At 39.1% G+C, this 18051-nt stretch overlaps 2 protein-coding genes across 7 annotated transcripts in view; one reads left to right on the forward strand and one right to left on the reverse strand.

Annotated features, from left to right (window-relative positions):
- CMSS1 (cms1 ribosomal small subunit homolog) overlaps positions 1-18051 on the forward strand; it is a 381638-nt gene that overhangs the window by 154185 nt on the left and 209402 nt on the right. The gene's annotated exons all lie outside the window — the stretch shown is intronic.
- FILIP1L (filamin A interacting protein 1 like) overlaps positions 1-18051 on the reverse strand; it is a 303314-nt gene that overhangs the window by 148172 nt on the left and 137091 nt on the right. The window lies entirely within an intron of this gene.

The following is an 18051-nucleotide window of genomic DNA, read 5'->3' on the forward strand; positions in this document are numbered from 1 at the left end:
AGCAATGTGATTATGAGCATGGGACCCTGGCTGAGACCCCAAGCTCATTTACTATGGTAGGAATAAGGTAAGAGGTGCAAAGGAACGGCATGGAGGGTACAACAAGTCTGTGCCTCTTGGAGAAAGAATGTTGGGATTATCCCTAGTTCTTTCATCTTTCATTTTTTCCTGCCTCCCTCCTTCTTTTATACACTAATTTCTTACAGTGTGCACAGCGTCATGCCTCTCGTTATTACTGATGGGCTGCCCCACAGCCTGGGCTAAATTCAACTTCGGAAAAATAGTGATAACTCAGCCTGCTAGGTACCAAGGCAAGCAGTTCTTTTCTCTCCAAACAAAATCATTGAGATTTTCTGTGTGTTTTTCTAGCTAGATAGTCACTTTTGCACACCTCGTTTTAGTTATTCCTCTCAGTAATGCTATGGAGGAAGGTTTTAGGATCCCCATTTTATAGATTGAGGAAACTAAGGCTCGGAGAAGTTAAGTGCCAGGACCTAGATGATGATGATGATGATGATGATGGTAATAATAATAATAATGATAATGATAATAATGTCAATCCAAAGACTATAACTCCCAGCCCAGCCCTCTTTCCACAGCTGCTCCTCAGTAATGCAGCCCAGGTATTTGAGATATTTGGACACCTGTGGATGTGGCATTTCTGGTAAGGAATATAAAAGCCCTGTGGCTACCCCAAGTTACAGTGTGCAATGAGACTGCCTCCCACTCCTCCCATCTCCTGCAGATCTTTCCCAGATCATTCTTGGGCCCTTTCCTCTATCCCTCTCTATTTCAATCATTTTGCCTGCTTCCTAATCACTAGCGTGCCCTCAGAGGTGGAGGAGTTAAGGAACTGGAAGGGGGGAGGGGAGGATCACTTTCACATTTAGGGCTATTGTTCATGCTTCCTTTTGGATGATGTAGTCGTTTCTGTTTCTTATTTTATGTTTGCTTACTGTCTGAATCCATGTCAATTTATGTGCCCTTGGCTCTGAACCACGTTTATATATTTTTGTGTTGTTAATATTTTTAATTGGTGTTTTTAAAGTAGATGTACTCTGCGTGTTTGGCAGACCAACAAAGTGGAATGTAAAAAGAGTTGGTTTTTTTAAGTAACCATATAAGGTGAAAAGTCCCTTTTTGTGTGGGTGCATGTGTGTGTCTGCAGATTGCAGGTTTTATCAGGCACGATATTCGTTAATATTTATTGTAACAGTTTACAGTGTGGCCCCTTGAGTCCCTCTGGATTATGCACAGCCCGAATGAGGTAACCTTGGAAAATGCAATAAATCTGAAGTTGAAACTACTTTAATGGGAAGTTGCTTGAAAGTTGTAAAGTTAAATTGCCTCCTTCAGGATGAGGGAGGTAGTGTGGAGAATGCCCCAGGGGACCTGGATTTGCTTCTTGCTGGTCTTGTCCCCTATGTTGGAATGCTGGGTTTGGGGTTGGATTACTTTGTTTTTTTTAAAAAACCTCTTACTGTTCTTTTGCCCCAGTACCCCATGATGTGGTAGGCCCATGGCAGCATTAATATGTGACCTTTGGTCTTCTCTCTTATGCATATGGGGCAACTCTTACCCTACATATGCATACTCAGGTGCCCAGAAGTAGAATTTTATTAGTCATAGAATCTTAACTTTGCAAGGAGACTGGGTTATCACCCAGTTCTTTTTTGCCAGGCCCTGTGTGAACCCCTCCGATTATATGCAGCTGAATACTGGCCAGCATATCTTTTGCTCTACATTTTAGAATGTTCTTCATCACATTGTATTGAAATGTAGTTCCCCAGAGCCTACACCACTGGTCCTGGTGCCTGTTTTTAAAGCTACATAGAATAAATATTCTTCTTCCATGATATTTGAAGATGTTTGAAGACAATGACAGTGATCTTGCCATGTCCCTTATTTAGGTATTAAACATCTTTAGATCTATCAGACTATTTTCTTATGTCCTAATTCATTTGTCTATTTGTAGGGTACAAACTTTGTGTATATGAGACACAGCTAGAGACTAGGGAAGCATTGAGAACAAAGTTGGCCGTGATCCCTGCATTTGGGGAATTTCTGGTGTAATTAATAACAGAATGATAAGGGCTATAGAGAGGCACCGAATCAGCCTTGGTGATTGGGGATTGAGGGTGTCAAGGGAAGGTTTCTGGAGGACACACCATATAATCAAAGTCCAGAAGAGTACTGTGAGCCACCCCAGGGAGCAGGATAAATGAAGGAAGGAGGGTATTCTAGGTAGAAGGACAAGCCTGTTGGAAAGGCTGAAGGTGAGAGAGTACATGGGGAGTTCAGGGAAGTGAGAGTGGTTCTGCCTGGGTGAGATACTGTATGGGGATCTTTATCCCTACTCACCAGCAGAAGTACTGGAGCAGAAAGCAGGACTGACAGGTGGTGGGGTGGGGAGATGAGGTCAGACATTACAAGAAAGTAGAGAATGATAGATAGTCCTGATTAGGAACGGTATTTATTGTTCTCTTGATTACACAATAACTATGGGAAACATAGCAAGTTCTGTATGAGATCATACAGGTTTGGAAATACTTTGCATATTATGTTTTGTTGTTAGGGAAAGAATGTATTCAGTCCTTAATTAGGGTTAGACAGACATGGTTCATTCAGTGACAAGGCCATCTCCCCAACAATGTATTTGGAGAAACAAGAGGAAGAAAGTGATAATACAGTTTTAACATTTTTATAACTGTGAGAATATTTGGGTTACTTCCATACATGGAACAACAGCAGTGATAATAATAATAGTAAACACTTCTACAGCACACTGGAACTGGCCCTGCTATACTAACAAATTTAACGCCCACATGAAGCAGATACCTGTATTGTCCCCAGATAGAGAGCTTAAATAACTTACCATAAGTCAGAAAGCTAAGTGGCAGAGCTTGTATTTGATTCTAGGCCCTAAGAATATGTAAGGAAAGATTTAGGTTATAGATAAAAGAAATTTACTGAGCCTGCAAAATTAGAGATCTTTACAAATGGCTCCTGCCTACTGTTGATGGTCACAACCACATACTCACTGGTGTGGTCATGATCAGTGAAAAAGCAGATATTCACCAATCCATGTTTCATGCCTTACCCACAGGCATCACTGTTCAGAAGAGATCCCACTCCTGATGGCTTTCAGGAGTTGGTCTGGGTTTTACTAGCAGTTGTGGCTGCCTGCAGCTTCAGTTGATCTCCCTGCCTCCTGCCACTGTCATGGAGAGTTTAGTCTGCCTAAAGAGGATAGGAAAACTAGGGTAACAAGGCAAGGTTTGAAATATCCTTACTTCTAGGGAAACAGAATTGCCTAGCAGTGTTACCAAGCCAGGCCAGTTATTGCTGGCAGCCATGTATGTACGGTTGCCCCAGCTTTCAAGCACGTGTGATTTTTCTCTAGGGTTGATTGATTACGTTGTAAGGGTGTACAGGCAAGTGCTTCCTGGGGACAGAAGGGATAAAGATAGCTAAGAGAGGCTGAAGTAGTGATCCATGGAGTGATGACCCTGTGCTGCCAAATAGGGAAAGAAGTGAAAGTAGGAGTGCATTGATGCATAAGGATGTAACAGAGGAATAAAGAGTTTAAGGGTCTCTGTGGGTCCAAGGAGAAATGAGGTGGGACAGTTGTATGAAAGGATTGGAAAGGTAGCAAAGAATGTTGAGCAAGTGGGAATTTTAATTTTTTTTCAAAGGAATATGCTTAGCACTCCTTTCCTTGGTCAGTGTTCTCTGAATATGCATCAGTGTGTTTGTGACTTAATTGAAATGTGTGATAACGAAAACTTTAAACCTAGGTAAAACCAAGCAGGTGAAGCCAATCTCTTCATTACACATGATTTTATAATCTTCAGATAATCTTCAAATAATCTTCAATATTTGAACATGGTGATTATTCTGTTGCATGATTAAATGAAAGCAGAGATCATAGACTAGTTCTGTGATGCAAATTCACACCGTAGATTTATATGCCCAGTAGGAGGTACCATCTAAGAGTTAAACAAAATTCTCAGTCCTCTAACTAATTACAATTCAGTTAGATTTTATATTTACCCATTACTGTGTATCTTCATTAATAATCCTATCTTTTGCTGGATTACAAGTTCCTTGAGAATAGAGGCAGTGTCTGTGTCTATCTCTAAGTTTCCCTTACAGTGTATAGCCCTATATGAGGTATATGGAGCTCATAGATCTAGGGGGTGTCTTGTTGGCTCAACACTTCAAGAAGATCAAGGACAATCCACTTATGTTACAGATGAGGCAATCAGAGGACCTGACAGTAAAGTGATCTGCTAAGGATTCGGGGCTAGATTAGTGAGGAAACCTGAGCCACACCCAAATTCCTACCTCTGTTCTTTGTACCATATCTTGTCGATGCAGCTCACTGAATCAGGATTTTGGCAGTGATCTTCTGTATGTGTGTCAGGCCCCAAAAGGAAGTGTTCCCTAAACTAATGCTCCCCAACCTGTGTTTCCTGATATGACTCAGAGAAAATGGTGATATTTGTTTAGGACAATCAGGTAAACAGAGGATCATTTTAGAGGGCAGTTGAAGCAAAGAGTCCCTGAGAATAGTGGCCCCAGGCATTGCCAGGCTGCCTAGGGGGTTATATCTTCATATACCATTCATCCACTGCATTTCCAACAACAACTAGAAAACACTTCCCTAAGTTAACATTACGTCAGTCTGTAGTGTGCAGACACAATAACTTCCCTGGCTTAAGACCTTGTGTATGAACATTGCTCTTCAAACAAAAAAGAAACGTGACCTTCTTTATTGTATTTATTGGAGTACTTAAGACATTTATAAAAATCTAGATCTGTAAATTATGATAAATTATAAATTTATAAAATTGCTTTGTAACTAAATGTATTTTCTAGTAATTACCTTGAAAGATTACTCTAGTCCAAGAGAATATATTTTCTCAGCAGATTTAAATCCTACTAGTCAAACATGTCACTTAGTCCCCAGTGTGAGATAAAGGGTATGAACTTAATAAATTGTGAAACAACAAATACATTAGTCAGGTGTGTTTCTTTTGACACTAAGTAGTTCATGACCTTCTTTCTTGTGTTCTTAATATATATGGGAATTGTGTAATTTTTGATCAAGGATGAAAGGTTGGAATAAGTTTTTGTCAATGCCGACTGTCATATTTAACTGTATTGCTCTGTCAGGTGCTGTGGCATGTGTTCCTGCCAGCACTGTGTTTCCTGCGGAAATAGCACCAGGGTCTCTCAAGGTCATGGTTGATTTTCCAGACGTTTAGAGTTGAGATAAATAATTAAGTTGTAACTCTGAGTTTCTCCCAGGTATTTGTCTGGATTTGTTTGTATTTTAACAAAGAAATTGATATTTATAGGGATAACTCTCACAATATCTCTTAAAACAGATAAATTAAAGAATCACAATTTATAGATAAAATAAGTCCTCAGAGAAATTGTTTCTTCATTTGGGAATAGGTTGGGAAGACACCTAAGCAGACTGCATAGGTTGGGAGGTTGAAAGGAAGAATGGGGAGCTGAAATGGTAGACTCTGGAGAGATCTCCCACAGTGAAGTAGACTCCCCCTACCACCAGTTCTTCCTTTCTGTGCCTCCCATCCCACACAGCCTGAAAATCTGATGATACAGATTTTTGAAGCTTCAAAATGCCACTTGAATGTGGTGGCATCTAAAATATAGTTATGGAGGGCAGGGCATTGAGTAACAGTAATAATAGTAGCATCACTTATCAAATGTTTATAAAGTTAGTAGTGATCAGGAAGCCCAGTCTGTCAGATTTCAGCACTAGGCTGCATGGTTACTCTTCCTGATAGAGGGCTGGATCAGTTACTGAGGGTCACTGGAGGTAGAGAAGAGGGCAAAGAGAGGGATACAATGAACCTGAAATAGTTGTTTCTGATCTTAAGTGTAGGATAGCACAGGAAGAGGACAGCAGGAAGTAAAATGAGGAACAGTTTTTTTAAATAAACATGGGTATGGGTTACTACCCCCTCCCCTGTCATGACTAGGGTGTGAGTCCAGTGGTGTGTTTGAGCTGGTCCTTACTGTCTCATGACTGTTAAATTTTCAAGAACTTTGAACTATTTATATTACACGCAGTCATTATTAAAAATTAAATTCTTGTAATTGCTATTAAATAAACAAGTTCTTGAAAACAAAGATAACAAGTGTTCAGAACTCATCACTTCCTAATTATTTTAGTACATTGTGCTCTTGAGGTTATTTATGTCTGTTCTCTTCCCAGCTCCATGTTGAGTTATGTCATTTTGGTAGCTTGAAATTAGCCATCATGGGAATATTTTGCATCTTGGAAATCAGATGCTCTATCAGGATTTTTTTTTCTCAGAAAGCCAGTTGTTAACCATTTACTAGTACACCACTGAAAATTCTGATTATGTGCCAACCAGTGGGACATACAAATGTGGCTTTTATCTTAGTAAAACTCAGTCTGTCGTTTCTATGTTATAAATCTTCATCCTACTCTTTGCTGCCTACCTGGACTGAGGTTAAGACAAATCAAAGACCTAATGAATTTGCAAATTTCCTCCCCTCTGTCTCCATTGCATATATGCCTACTAGCAATTAAAGCTATCATTTCAGCAAATTGTGATAGTTTACATTTCTATTCATCTTTAAATCCCCAGTGCATACTGTACATTCAGTTCTTTATCAGTTATTAATAAATTAGGTGGTATGCCCTTCCCATAGAATCTACACATATCAAACATCAGCTGTAGTACCTTGACAAACTTCTGCACCTCTCCTTAAATATAGGAAACAAGTTACCATGTTTTTTTGCAAAGCAAAGTTTTGCTCCCCCCTCATTTTCCTTTACTTCTTTACCTTCTCCACTTTCTTACTCTCTTTTCTCTTCCTCTTCTCAGTCTAAGTCCTGAATCTTTCTAGATAGCTGTGATTTTGTTGTTGTTGCTGTTATATAAAATTTTAGGGCATGAAACTAGATATAATTGAGTCTAGCAGATTTCTGTTTCTCCTGAATTATTGTTATGCAGGGCCCATCAAAAAAATTGGAGACTTAGAATTGTCCTAATAAATGTAGTGTGTTATATTTGAAAAACTATTTGGAGGGGCTCCTGGGTGGCTCAGTCAGTTAAGTGTCCAGCTCTTGATTTTGGTTCAGGTCATGATCTCATGGTTTATGGGATCAGGCCCCACAACACTATCAGCGCAGAGCCTGCTTGGGATTCCCTCTCTCCCTCACTCTCTGCCCCTCACCTGTGCACATGCTCACTCTCTCTCAAAATAAATAAACTTTAAAAAAAAAAAAAAGGAAAAACTATTTGGAGAGTGGGATCTCTGTTAAGTTAAATGGACCACCTGTACTAGATGTGACCAAAGAGAATGAATTCGGTGGAGCATGCTATAGTTGGATGACACAGCAGCTTACTAGAACTGAATTAACTCAGGCTGCAAGAGCCCTGGGCTGCCTTGAATGAGAGCCCTGAATAGAAGTTACATGGAATATGCCTGACTGAACTTCGGTACTACCCCAGATGCTGCACAGGGAGGGCTTTAGATGGCTGCTAGGTGCCCATTGCATTCTCTTTTGGTTCCCTTTTGAGTAGGAAAAATTGATGAGGAAGGAGGGATGGGACAAGAACAGACCAAAAAAAGGAAGGATAAAGTTCTTAGACTCTCTTCACACCCCCAGAAAGACTGAAAAGCTTGGCTTAGATCTGGCTATGAATACAAGCTCAGGACTCTTGGAGTATGTTCTTGGCTTTTCCCATTACCTCTGACTTTGAGCAAATCAGCTCACTTCTCTGCCTGTAAAATAATATTCCCTCTGACATGAATACTTACCTCATGAGGTTATCTAGAGGATAATGTTAGTAATAATGTCTTAATGTTTACATCATTCCTTTCACAGAGAGCTCAAAGCATTCTATATACACTGAGATTGAAACTTCTTATGAGAAATGAATATAAGTATTTATTTTTTTGGAAATAAACTTAGGTCATAAGAGCTTAGATTTAACACATTGCAGGAGGACGTGTGGTACACAGTGATCCACTGGGTCGAATGAATTTTTATTCTAAGAGTCCCAACTTTCCTCCTTGTTTTATGAATTGAGGAAATACAGTGAGTCCATATACATGGATGGGACATCCTACATATGTCATTAAGAGTGGTCTCTCGTGACACATCGGGAGCTTGAATAATAGTCAGAACATCTCTGATCACATTCTTTTGGACCTTGATGATAGCATAAAGACACCTGGGAAATCTTAGCGCTGAACGACAGAACCCCACTGAAGAATTTCAGAGATAGAAAATGTAAATATGGGAGTGTTTTCTCTGTTAATTTCAGCTCGATTCAACCAATATTTCTTGATTGCCTATCATATATATGATTTTGAGGGATGTGATGAAAGAGGCATAGCGTGCACAGAAATCTAAACTGGCATTAACAAAACAAGGGAAATGAAATTTACAAATAGATATATGTGACATTACTGGGGAAAGTTAGAAAAGTACTACAGGATTTTAAATGTTTAAAGAGGGGAAAGATTACATCTAGCTGAGTAATCATAAGCATTTATTACCCATGTGCCAAGCAGTCTGCTGTTCATTGGAGAGACCCTAATCCCTGCTCTGGAGATCTGGTAGAAAAGACATGTACAAATAGGTAGTTTTAGCATATCCTAGTCAATGCAGTAATCAAAGGTACTTAGTCCTGCATGGAAATTTAGAAAGGCTTCTTGGAAAGCAAGACTTGTCATAAAGTCTTAAAAATTGAAATGAACATGGGAAGGTAATTACAAGCTGGAAAATTAGCATGTCCAAAGGCCCTCAGTGTTTAGTTTGTTTGTTTTCCAATAGGAAATGACAAACTATAGAAAGTTTGGTATTACTATAGCCTAAAGTTTAATTGGGCTAGTAGTGAGAAGTAAGTCTTAAGATAGGACTTGTCCTGCATATAGGTCATTAATAAATACTATTGGGGGGGGGGGGGAATAACCAATGAATGAATATGTTGGATTTGAGTCCCTGTGGGCCATCCAAGTAAATATGTCAGGCATTGGGAGAGAATCTGGGCTGGAAATACAGATTAGGAAGTTACCCCATATCAATGGTGTATAAAATACAGAACAAATGAGATTGTATAAGTAAAATGAACAAAGCAAAGTACCAAGGGTAAAACCTTGAGGAATACAAATATTCAAGGGGCAAACAAAAGAAGAGAAACCCATGAGGGAGTCTAAAAAGGAAAAGTTAGAAGAGAAATTTGATACATGTTCATCAGGTAGGGCATTTCAGGATATGGAAATTAAGTATGTATAAATTGTCTCAGTGAAGTAGAATATGATGTCATCTGCTGAGAAGGATGTGGTATCAGTTGGGGTTTTGAGCTTGGTGACAGTTTGAAAACATTACTGAATGAAATAAGAGCAAGCTAAGCAAGGATGAGTAAGAAATTGAGCAGAATTGATGGCCTACTTGAGATTAAAGGTTCAAATTTATAGTGGCACCAATGCGAAAGCTGATTTTCTCCAACTATGCTCAACAACTGTGTCATAGAAATATAGAAAGTGTATTTTTGAATGGATCCTGTTGATCCTGTAATGAGGTTTTTGGAACAAGGGAAACAAAAGGTCAGAGGTCCAACGTATATGAAGATACGAAGATATTAGTGAGAAAGTGGTCTGGTGATGAGCCATTACTGTCCCAGCTGGATATAGCAGTGAGGCTAAGAAAGAGGTCCAGAAACTATGGTTTTCCTGAGATTGAAGAGCAAAGGTGGTGAGAACAAAGGAATGAGAGAACTGGAAAGGTCAGTGATTGTGGTCATCTTCAGATATTACATGGGAAGCAATTCCACTTGATAATCAGTTCCAGGACATGACCTTGGATGTGGGTTATCCTGGCTGTGAGGAAGGTAAGGAATTGGATGGATTGTTTAGATGGATGGTAATGTCACCCATTATGGTGAGAGAACAAGGGAGACGTTAAAGGTAATAGCCAGGTGCTCTAGTCTTGAGTAAATATTGTAAAGGGACCAGGAGATTGGTAAGAGGACATCAGTGTGATATAAACTTCAACAAACAAGGGGCTGTTACACCAGGGACATTAGGAAGTAATGTTCAGAAACATCTAGGGGAAGACAGAACAACTTTTTGAGTGTGTGCTATTTGTTAAGCTTTGTTTTAAATGTTTGGGGGATGCTTGGGTGGCTCAGTTGCTTGAGGATCCAACTCTTGATTTCAGCTCAGGTCATGATCCCAGGGTCATGGGATCAAGCCCCACACTTGGCTCCATGCTAAGCATGCAGCCTGCTTAAGATTGTCTCTCTCTCCCTAGCCCCCTCCCCCCCACTCACATTCTCTCTAATAATAATGATGATGATGATGATGATGATGATGATGATGATGATAAAATAAATGGTTGGACTATAAGAATTTGCTGATATTTGAGCATTTTGACCTATAAAAATAGCAATTTCATGTTGTTCAGCATCATACTTTATACATATTAACTCATTTTTTCTCACAGCTACCTTCTGAAGTAAATTGCCACTTAGCAGCTAAAGAAGCAGAAGCATAGAAATAAGTAACTTGCCCACCGTCATCTCCTAAGTACTAGAGCCCAGTTTCAGACTTGGTAGTATCACTTCAGAGGCTGCAATCTCTCTAAGTAGGGAATACCTACCCTACCCCCACAGCCCTTTACGCCTTGCAGTGTATAAGGTGTGTGACACTGACCTCCTCTTGCTTATATAATAAACTGAGGTAAATGCCATAAAGGAGATGAACATGGTTCCCTAGTTATTTCTGAAGTCTCATACATACATGCTTTCTGCTTCCCCACCCCTTTCTCTGTGTGTTTCCCTTTACTCCCAAATTTCCTTGTGGCAGAACACTTTCCCCACCTCCTTGCCTAACTGAAACCTAGCATGTCCCTGGTTTCCTTGTAGGAGTTTACTAGTGGACAAGCAGGGGAAGAAATTCTAGACATTGCACGTACAGGGTAACAGGAGTTTGGAAAAGAGCAAGGAACACAGTTCATTCAGAAAATGACAAGACATTCTCTATGTGGGACATGAATCAGAATGGTAGAAGTCAAGTTTCCAAGAAAGAGTGATAGAAGGAAAGTCTGAAGCTGGGGTGAGTCTTGGAGGACTTTTTACCACTTTAAAAAACTTAAACAGGGGCGCCTGGGTGGCTCAGTCAGTTAAGCGGCTGACTTCGGCTCAGGTCATGATCTCGCGGTCTGTGAGTTCGAGCCCCGCGTCAGGCTCTGTGCTGACCGCTCAGAGCCTGGAGCCTGTTTCAGATTCTGTGTCTCCCTCTCTCTCTGACCCTCCCCCATTCATGCTCTGTCTCTCTCTGTCTCAAAAATAAATAAACGTTAAAAAAAAAAAAAGTTAAAAAAAATAAAAAAATAAAAAATAAATAAAAAACTTAAACTTCATCCTCTATGCTATAGTTGAAAGCATAGAAAGATATGCTGAAAGATTTTAAGCATGAACATTTATAGATAAATGTCAGCAAGGATGCAATTAAAAGGGGAAAAGATTAGAGGCACAGAGATGAGTTAGGAAGCTGTTGTGGTCATCCATGTGAAGGAATATATGCTTAGCAGTGGTCCTAGCCATGTGACTGAGGAGGAGGGGGTGTATTCACAGGATATTTAACAGCAGGCATTGGCAGGTTTTGGTGTCTAAGAGAGTGGATTACTGGAACCAATAACTCAGATCACCACACAAGAAAAGAAAGTTGATTTGGAAGGAGAGATGAGGAGTCTTCTTTTTCTATATGTTGAATATGTCTGTAGAATCTAGGTAGAAATATAGGTCTTGGATTCAGGAACCAGGCCTCATAGGAGATACAGATGAAAATATGTTGGCATCGCTTGGTGTATCTGAACCTCACTTCTAAAATTGCCACTTCCCCCGTCAGTGTCTGTTCTATAGCCACTCCTAATCTAAGTTACTATGAGAGTGTGAGAACTGAGATCTCGGTGGGCTATAGGTTTGAGCCAGGTCCTTGAGCAGGGCCATACTCTGTGGAGTAATAGGAAGATCTGGGGTAGGTCTCAGGTACTCCCTGACTCTCCAGCTGCTGAGAGCAGCGCTCTGCCTGCAATATCACTCCCATAAAAGGGAGCAGAGTAGCTTTCTAACGTGAATGAATGAATGAACGAATGATCACATTGGGTCCTCTGCATTTAGATCATCCTAAAAAGCCACCTGCACAGTCTTCTGGTGGGTCTTGTGTAGGTAGAATTACATAGCCCTAGCTCCTCGCCTAGTATATGTAGCCTAGGTGAAAAATGTGCGTTAGACACATAATTAGCACACTGACAGGGAGTATATTCAACAAATGGGTAAAGTGGTTAAATATCAATAATGAAGTCTGGCTAAACAGTAAGTGAATCAGTACAAATATTATTAATGAGAGGATCTGGTTCTGATAGGAAAAGGATAATAATATTGCAGAGACAAAAAGGTATAGACAAATACACAAAGTATAGAAAAAGATGTCATTCAAACAAATCTTTTCCTGGGCTTAATAAATTTGATAAGGAATAGGAGGAAAACCAGTCTTTGCCTTCCCTTATGTTGAAATAAACTTGACCCAATGGAGTACTCTAGTCCTCTTCATTTGCTGAACTTTACTTAGATTCCAGGGATTTGCATGTGGAAAACTAATGCCATGGTAGGATTACCAGACTGTAAATTCATCAAGAAGTCTGATGATATCATAAACCGTGAGAAGCCAGTGTCCAGCAGCAGCATCGGAAACCTCCCAGTTTGATTTAGCACTGGTAATCCATTTTATTCCTTTCCATTAGTTATTACAATAATAACAGATTGGCGACACAGTCCATTTTCTACCTCTACTGCTGTCTACTTCTGGGCACAGCTGCTCCCAGTCATTCTTTCCAGTGTAAATAATGGTTCATGTTTCCACAGGCTGTCGCGAGATCTTTCTATGCTTGTGAAATAAGCCCATGTCACCACCGTTTTGGGGAAGATTGAAGGTACCAGTAAAGCCAGAGAACTGCATAAGAAAGCCAGAGTTACAACCCCCTCCCTAAGATGTTTTTTTGCTCTTGAAGACATTTAGATTGACTGGGTGTTAATGATGTGAATTTCCATGAGTGTGGGGCAAGAAAATTCTATCACTTGCATCTGTCTAATGCAGGCCTTTTACTTTAGAACTTTTTCTTTCATGTTAGATGTAAATAATGAACTCCTTTGTTGTGAGAGGGTATGTTACAGGCAGTAAACACTTCAGCAAAGAGCATCTTTTGATCTTCACAGCTATGGCAATAAAAGCCAAGAGCCAGAAACAGGCCAGAGAATTTGGAGCAGAAACCACTAAGAGCTTTCCTTTTATCTAGTCACAAAATTAGGTGCAGAACTATAAGAGTAATGGATGGAATGACAATTTTTAAGAAAGATGAAGGGCAAAATGAGGCTACCTGGATGAAAAAAAAGCTGAAATTTAGATTTCAAGATCTGTTTTAGAACTCAGTGAATTTGGTGAGAAATTAGGAACATTATGTACTCATGGCATAAAGGAAATAAATGAAAATATTTCTCTGTCTCTCTCTTTTCCTGTGATCTCTATAAGGAATTAGTGGATGTGTTAAAAACTCTTAAATACTGGTTTGAGAATTCATTTTTAATAAGAGGTAAGTAAACACTGATTTTTTTGTGTGTATGCAAGGTAACACATTTCAAAAGCTGGTTTGTTTTAATACCTTAATTCTATAAATCCCATCTCAATACGAGTGTTAATTGAGTCTCTTTCCAAATATTGAACTATCTACTCATATAAAACTAATCTAAAATATACGGGTCTAAATACATACGCAAATTATTTTTTTATTTTTTGCCTATTTTGACTTTTTATTTTTTTTTATTTTATTTATTTGAGTATAGTTGACTCACAATGTTAGATTAGTTTCAGCTGTTATTTGGTTTTTTATTTTGGTTTGGGAGTGGGTATTTGAAAGGGGGAGAGCAAAGGGGAAGAGAGACAGATTGAGGGAGAATCCCAAACAGACCCCACGCTCAGCACAGAACGTGACACAGGGTTTCATCCTACGACTGTGAGATCATGACCTGAGCTGAAATCAAGAGTTGGATATTTAACCGACTCAGCTACCCAGGTGCTCCTCAGGTGTTATTTTGACATTTTTAATTGTATTGCCAGATTTTATTGGTAGACATTTAATGTCTGCTTAATTATATGGAACATACCAATATCTCTGTCCCCAGTCTTATAGAATTCATCCTCACATCCTGTAGGTAAGTAATAGACTGAAAGCAAATCCTCCCCACCCCCATCATGGTTAGGAGGATAACGGACACACTACACACTTGATGAGAGAGAAATGTATTTGCATGTAAACAGTGGTTTAGATAGCAGTGAGCAAGGTAGAAATTTTGGATGTAGGCATCCTGTCAAATGTTCAGTACCTCTTTTCTTAGGCCTAGTATTTGGGGTTTGGGTGAGGGAGGGTGGGACAGATTTGGTCTAAAGTTTAGCTGTCCTTGATTGATAATGTATAATTCATAAATAACTTGTAAAAGACCCTACATAGTTTACAATTGCATTTTATCCCAGTTTTTTCCAGTCTTCAGTTCCAAATAGCTGGCTGGATTGTTCTGTGATAAAAGGAAATCTGAAACTATGTACCATATTCCTTCCAAGCTTAAGACCAAGAAGGTTCTCTGAATTTTCAGAGACAGATTGCTCCATTTTAATGGTCTTTTAATTTGAAAGTTAAACTCAATCCTTCTAATTGCTTGTAGGTATTGGACAATATGAATATTTCCATTGGATAATATGGAGAGGACAATTTATCATTGAAAGACTTGTCATTTTTATCTTAGCTGAATTGGGTGCCAGTATATACAGTTTGTACTTTCAAGCACAGGTTGATTTATTATGATGTGGACCTGCAGTTTTTAGTGGGCTTCATAAAGCTGATATTTCTTTGTAATTTTAGTAAAGCTTATTTTTTTTTAAAACCTTGTTGACTTTAAGTCTGTCAAGTCAAACAAGTTAGAAAGCAAGAATAGGGGCACCTGGGTGGCTCAGTCAGTTGAGTCTGACTCTCGATTTTGGCTCAAGTCATGATCTCATGGTTAGTGTGATCGAGCCCCATGTCGGGCTCTGTGCTGACAAGGCGGAGCCTGCTTGAGATTCCACCCTCACTTGTATGTGCACTCTCTCTCTCAATATAAATAAACTTTAAAAGAGAGAGAGCAAGAATTAAAACGCAATTAAGAAGAAAGAGCTTATAGTTTTAGGACATGTAATTAAAATTCATTCATTATATTAAACTGAAGATTATAATTTAGCCCTCAGGAGGCAAGAAGAAAAATGAGTACATGAAGCAAGCTTCAAAGAGATAGATAATGAACATTTCAGTGTTCTCTTTCCCACCTCTGGGCATGGACTCTGGTGTCTGCCATATCTGGGTCTACCACTTCCTACGTCTGGAAACATGAGTGTGTTGTTGAACCTTTTCGAAAGGTTCTTAAGACAAGAACCTGGTTTCTTAAGACAAGCTCATGAGATAAGAACAACAATCAGTAGTTGCAATCAGTAATATTGACTGTCTGCTAACATTCCAGGGACTGTGCTGAGCATCTTAGTACATGATCTCAGTTAAGCCAGTGAAGCACTTTCTACCTAGCAGGCTTTCAACTTCCACCTGCTTCTGCTCTTCCCCATCCCAACTTTACCAGATTCCTTAGGTGAAAGGGATTTCTCTTATTTGTTCACGTATTCACTTACCTGTTTGTGCATCTATTCAACAAATACATAATGAATTCTATCTAGTTCCAGGAACCATTCTAAGTGCTGGAGATACAGCAGTGAGTGACCAAGAGAAACAAAGTCCCTTCTGTTGTACATTCTAGTCAGGAGACTAATAAGGGACAGGCAAATAAATAAATAAAGTATTTCATATAGTAATGAGTGCTATTAAAAAATAAACTAGAACAAGCAGTTAGAAAGTGACCCCAGTACTAGGGGACCTGGAGGAAGAGAGAGTTCTATTTTAGGTAGAATAGTCTGGGAAGAGAAGCATTTCAACAATCCTGAGTATATTTGTGTCATTTCATGCCAAATACTCAGTGGATTATAGAAAGAAAGTTTTTAAAAAATCAACAATATATATTTTTGCATATGTTCTCTGGGTAGCAAGCAAACAGTAATACAGTGTCTTACTTTTTAAAAAAAAATTTTTAATGTTTATTTTACTTTTGAGAGAGAGAGAGACAAGAGTGCAAATGGGGGAGGGGCAGAGAGAGAAGGAGATCCAAAATCCAAAGCAGGCTCCAGGCTCTGTCAGCACAGAGCCTGACATGGGGCTCGAACTCACGGACCACGAGATCATGACCTGAACTGAAGTTGGACACTTAACCGACTGAGCCACCCAGGTGCCCCTACAATGTCTTACTTTTAATGGATATAAAGCACTTAGAGAGTAGAGCATAGTAAGGCGTTATAAGTGTGTGATACTATTGGTCTATTTGAAGAGAGGAAAAAGATACGGTGACCTACATATGCTACACATTCCTGCTTATAACTAAACAACAGTTATACAGAAATCATGCATACAGGATAGAATTGGATGATAATATGGTGATGCCTTTTTATTGGGTGTTGTGGGTAAATTATTAAGCCATGTCCGAAACAAACATATTGACACCATGAACTTAGGAACAGTAACTCCACAAGGGAACTGCAGCCAAATTGCTAGATTGCTAGGTCTAGGCTTTACTCTAAAAATTAACAGTCTAAGCCCAGTGGTTTTCTTTTAACACTTTAAAGATGTTACTTCATCGGCTTCTGGCTTGCACAGCTTGTGGCAAAAAGTCTGCTACAATTCTTTATTCTTCTTTATGTACTGGGTCTTTTTTTTTCCTAGCTGTCTTCAAGATTTCCTCTTTATTTTTAGTTTTCAACAGTTTGAATATGACATGATTTCATTGTTGTTTATCCTACTTATGATTCTCTGGGTTTTTTGGACCTGTGATTTGAAGTCTTTAATTGTTTTTTGGAAAAATTGTGACCATTGTTCTTTCAAACATTTCTTCTGTCTTGTTCTCTTCTGCTCAGAAGCTTTCTCTGGTTTCCTACCATTTCAGTCTTTCTCGTGAGAACCTGATGGGAACTCTGGGAAGTGGGTTTGAACACCCTTGTAATTGAGGCTCCCAAGCGTCCTGGATTCTTGCTCCAACCTGTAATTGTCCTTTAGCAATATCTTAAATATATAGCAGAATTCTTGGCTGCTTGTAGTGCCTGATGTCTCTTGCTCTGTGTTCTGCCACAGGTGAGCCAGTCCACAGGTTCTAAATTTCCTTGGAGGATCCTGTCCTTTCTTAGACTTCAGGCTATTTACCCTGTGACCTCAGCTCTCTGGGCTCAAGGAGTGTTATGTTTTATATTTTGTTCAGCTTTTTCCTCTTTTTAGGGTGTGACATTCTTTTCTGCTTTCTATATGCTAGGTGAAATCAGAATTCCACTCCAATGGTTTTTAAATGGTTCTACTCTGTGCTCTTTAGGAGTTCCACAAACATGTGATTCAAATTTTATTTTATGAATATTTTACCTGTCTAGGAATTTTAATAAATCACTAAAATGACTTACATACCAAAGTCATCACATTGGAGAGTTACCAACTTAAATAACTATGTTGTTCTGTTCATTTATTTTGTTGGGGTTTTTTAAGACCTCATGAAGTCTGCCACTACGTCACATTGTCTTTAAACTTTAATACCAGCATAAACTTGAATAGGAAGGGTGTATCTCTGCATACCCAAATGCAGCCCTGTGTGTATCCACACATGTAAAATTGCAAAAACAGGGGTCACTCTTTGCAACCACAAATACACAGCAGTCAGTTAAATGTCAGTGTCTTCACAGCACACCACTTACTTGTGTAGTAACAAGTGAAAGGCTAGTATGCTGCATCATGACGTCAAAATATTAGCACATATTGTTCTTTTCTGGATTTATACTTATGTAAATATAAGCAGTTTTCACATATTTGTA

This window comes from Felis catus, chromosome C2, assembly GCF_018350175.1.
Source record: "Felis catus isolate Fca126 chromosome C2, F.catus_Fca126_mat1.0, whole genome shotgun sequence".
Taxonomy (NCBI): Eukaryota; Metazoa; Chordata; class Mammalia; order Carnivora; family Felidae; genus Felis; species Felis catus.